General features: G+C 40.5%; 1 long non-coding RNA gene across 1 annotated transcript; it reads left to right on the plus strand.

The window, feature by feature from the left end:
• Window positions 1-3,632: 3,632 nt before the first annotated feature.
• Window positions 3,633-4,679, plus strand: LOC115297620. Its single transcript, XR_003911457.1, has 2 exons — window positions 3,633-3,769; window positions 4,235-4,679. It is a non-coding gene; the product is annotated as an uncharacterized LOC115297620 (long non-coding RNA).
• Window positions 4,680-4,895: the final 216 nt, after the last annotated feature.

Raw genomic sequence — 4,895 nt, forward strand, 5'->3', positions numbered from 1 at the left:
GGAGAGCTCAGGGTTAACTTTGAAGGAAACCTGCCAGTAAGTTTATGTCATACTGGTAGCTTGATATTGGCCACAGTGGGAGTATTTACACCATAGAAGCTAGAAAATGCTACAGATTGGTGATTTCCTTCCCTCAGAGATCTGGTTTTGAAGTATTTACTAGCACACTATTGCTATTCTCCATATAAGGTACCACTCCAGCATATCACTCAAGCTCACTTACTTATCATATCCATAAATAAGTAGAGAACTGTATTGAAGTCATAGAGTTTTACTAGGAAAATCAAAGACCTGAACCTTCTAGCAAAGCAAGAATAATATGGGATTCTCTACTCCTTACCCATTAACCTTTAGGTATATGATAATTATCTACTGTCAGCATATAGCCTTTCTGTTTTGATTCCTTTTTCTAATTTAGCTTGATAGGTTTAGTGAATGAGTTAATGTACAAGTGTTAATTATGTAAAAGCACATGTATGGCCCTTGATGGGAAACTTTTAGAAGAGTTTTGAGGGTAATCTTGGCCATATAACTGTTTCACTGGAGTTGGCATAATATGGTAGTTGAAAGCCAGAAAAGTTGGTTTTGAATCTCTGGTTTCCTACATATAAACTACTTAACCTTGTTAGCCCCATCAGTAAAATGAAGTCAATCATGGTAACTTACCTCTAAAGCTCTTATTAAATTGTTAGTATATGTAACATTCTTAGTGTTATTGCTTGTACCTGGCTAGTGCCAGGTGTGTGTTAGCTATTATAAAGTAGGGAGGGGCGTTTAGTTAATGACTCTGGCAGCTAAATGAGGGTTAGATTGGAGTTAAGACCGAAGAGTCTCCCTAAGAAGCCCATTGCTTTGGTGTAGCCTGATGCTTTTGAATAAATCATCAGTGCAATGTGGCTATTGGGTATTATGTAGACTAAGCCAGTGGCTTCTCTTGAAACTTTACCTATGAGCTTAGGGGCCTTTGTTGACCATAAAAGAAGACCATTTTTCCTAGGAATTATTTTCATTAACTTATGTCCAATTTATTCAGAGATGGAAGCCACGATGGGGAGACGAGAGGGATGGGAAATAAAGATAGAGAGCAGGCAGGCAGCAGACGTTGGAGGGTCTCCCCGGCCTTGGTGAAAATTTGGCTACCATATTAAGCATAATGGAAAGCTATGAAAAAAAAACTAAGGGAATTCTGTGCTAGACACCAGGAGAGAGGCAAAAACAAAGGCAATCGTGGGAACTTTCAGACCAGAAGGGTTCAAGCCCTCCCCTTTATTAGTTGTTATTTAATTTCTGTGAGCCCAGTTCTTATATCCTACAGATGAGCAGCAAAGTCTCTTACCCCCTGTAGTGGATTGACTTTGCAAAACACCATGGGACGATAGAGCGGCATGACAGTTATAGGGAAAGGGCATGTGAACTGTGGGACTTCTCGAGGCAAACTGGAAACCCTACAGAGAGGGCAGTGAGGAAGGATGAACATGGCTTCCCTGGTGCCTTTTCCCCTTGCAGTGGCTCATAAATGGCCTCACTGGAGACCATCTTTGCTTTGGAGTTTGTTACATCTCCTGAATGCCCTGGCTGGTCTCTTACCTCCTTCTATATCCAGGCCTTGTGTCATGTCCTGGGGCCAATAATAAAGATAAATTTGAGAAGTAATGGATAAAGACCCAATCCTTGTAGAGCAATAAAATTTATCGTGGCTTAACTAATCTGGCACCATTTATGCCTGCTGCCTGCCTTCCCAACCATCGAATGACTAATTGATAACTAATTTCCTCAATTTGTACTTCATTACTTATTGCAGCAGAAAAGCTTACACCTAACTCTATGAATCAAATAAATTTCATGAAGTGAATGGAGATGTTACTTGCCAGAGTTCTTGGCAGATTGGCCAGCTTTGCAGAAAAAGTGGGTTGTTTTCAATAATACACCTAACAGGTTCAGAGTGTTCATTGCATGTCAGAAACTGAGCTAAGCATGTTTCATTTGTACAGTCAGGGGTGTGTTAGATGATAAAATGAATAAACCACTAACTGTGTTAGCTTAGCACAACAGAAATTTCTTTCTTGGAGCCCCTGGGTGGCTCAGTCACTTAGGCATCCAGCTCTTTGTTCTGGTTCAGGTCATGATCTCATGGTTCATAAGATTGAGCCCTCATCGGCCTCTGCACTAACAGCAAGGAGCCTACTTGGGGATGTCTCTCTTTGTCTCTCTCTGCCTCTCCTCAGCTCATGAGCACACTCACGCTCTTTCTCTCTTCCAAGTAAACATCAACAATTTTTCTTTCTTTGTTGGTAGCAGTTTAATTCAGGTGATTCTGGTTGACAAAGGATCGGAAGGTGGTCATTCAGGTTGACTGAGACACAAAATGAAGATCTAGTTGATGGAGACTTTGCCGTAATCACTGAATAGCTTTCCTTGATGCTGATGTGTTGCCAGTAGAGGGGGAAAGAACATTGAGAAGCGTAGGTAGGAAGTTCTTCCTGTGTGAGTGCAGAAGAACACATCACTGCAACTCATATTTCATCAGTCATAGCTCAGTCAGAGTGAACTAGGAACTGTAATATAGACATGACCCAAGAGGAGATGGGTTTTGTTGGATACCACACATGTGATTTCATTTAATCCTTACAATGCTGCTATGGGTTTGGCCATCATCCCAACTTAACAGATAAGAAAAATGAGGCTTAGCGAGGTTAAGTAACTTGTTTAAGGTCAAAGAGCCTATAAGTAGAAGAGCAGTCTTCCATTTAAGTCATGTGTCTGATTTTAAAGTTCATACTTTGAACCATTGTGCTGAACGACTCCTTTGAGATCTTAAGCAGTGGGAAGCTCTGACGGTGACCCTTCTTTGCTGTACTGTGGTCATCACTACTGTAGCCGAACCTGACACACCACAAAGTTCTCTACTTCAGGGTAAGCCCTTTCCCCTGCCTACAAAATTAATCTTCTAGTGGAAGCAGATACAGGACACCTTGTGAACTTCCAGAAACCCAGGTTTGGCTGCCTCATGGTGTCCAGGTTCAGTGATACTGAATTCTCAGGCTGACTGCCCACATGTACTTTCTCTGTGGGAGACACAGAGCAAATGTTAAACTGAGCCAGGAAAGACTCCACTAATTAAAGCTTTTCTGAACTCTGCTGTCCATTGGCTTTTTAACAAGTGATGCTATTAATCCTACATGTTCTTGATTTTTCATTTGTTTGTGCAGGGGGGAAAGTTGAAGGCGATATGGTGGTATTTATCATTGGAATAATGTTGCCATAGTTACCTCTCGACTTTATTATAACAGTGGTGCAATAATTGAAGCAGGGAGACCTGGAGATGCTCTCATAACTGTGAACTTGGTCCCCAGTATGAGCATGAAAATCATCTCTTAGACTGGGGGAGAAAGAAGGGAGCTTGGCCTCAGCAATTAACCCCAAAACACAGCACAGTGGTCCTATGTATTTGATGAGAGAGTTGCCTGGTGATGTCCAGAGTGAGCCATTTCTGTGAAGTTGCTTTGTTTTCACATTGTTTTACAGTGACACTCTTAGAATGCAAGAATGTAGTGTCTCCATGGAAACTGGAAATGTACAAAATTAAGACCCAGAATAGGAAAGCTTCTGTGAGCACAGTTCTGCTGATCACTAATAAAGAAATGATGTGTTGCAAGTACAAGGTTTTGGATGTCAGAAGAGACAGAAAATGATAAATTTGACATCCTAATCTAGCCAAGGACCTTTACTTTTTGGACATGGCGGAAACAGGTTATAAATACACATCTAGGTAATGTGTGGTCTCTCAGACAGGAGTAAGGCTCATTGTGGGAAAGGGGCTGCTGACCCTCCATGGAAAGTGAACCTTGACTCAGCCTCTCTGTTGAGCTCATCCAGAAAGGAAAAGTTAGTTGGACACGATAAAGGACGTGTGATGGGATGGAAAGAACAGAGTTAAATCCCAGCTCCCTCGTTTATCATCTCAGGACACCGAGGAAATTCCTTCAGCTTATTGAACTTTCATTTCCATGTTCATAAAATGGGGATACTCAGCATATAAGGATTGAAAGTACATGCATACTCTCTCCTTATAAACACATATTTGTGTGTTTATATATATGTATATATGTGTGTATGTGTGTGTGCATATATATCATATATGCATATGTGTGTGTTATGTTGTGTAAATACACATAACCTACACACACACACACACACAAACACACACATAATTTCCTTTTTTCACTTTCCCCAGATAGCTTTATCAACAGAGGTCCCTTGACTGAATTCCTCTATGTGAGAACAAGTTTAGAATGTCTGAACCTGCGTAATGGCATGTCGTCTGCGTACAGCCTACAGGATCGTTGATGGAAATATGATGTCATCTCCGAGTACAAATACTGTGTGTCCACAGGCGGATTGGTGAAGTCTTTAGGTGCATCTTTGTCCTGATGCTCCTACTTCCTTTGTGTCTCTTCCTCCATGTCTCTCATGGTCCTGTGTAATCCCCGACCTTGATTTGGCCTCACTCCAGACACATCTTCCTCATTGGCTGAGATGCTATCCAATTATGTGAGGACATTCAAATACACAAACTCTCAGGCTCTCCTGTGGTCACTGTAAGTTCAGAGTCTTGTCAAGATTTATAGCTCTTCTCATCTCTGTGCTTTCTAAGAAAATTATTAAAAATTTTTAAACTACTTTGGGATATGATTGATATATAAAAAGCTATACATATTTAACATAAACAACTTGATGAGTTTGGAAATAAAAACACATTGTGACACCATTACCACAATCTATGCCATAAATATTTCTATCACTGTGAAAATATTGCTCCTACCCCCTTTATAATAATAATGATAATAATTATGATTAGTGATAAGAATACAACATCAGATACACTCTCAGAAAAT

This window comes from Suricata suricatta, chromosome 8 (genome assembly GCF_006229205.1).
Source record: "Suricata suricatta isolate VVHF042 chromosome 8, meerkat_22Aug2017_6uvM2_HiC, whole genome shotgun sequence".
Taxonomy (NCBI): Eukaryota; Metazoa; Chordata; class Mammalia; order Carnivora; family Herpestidae; genus Suricata; species Suricata suricatta.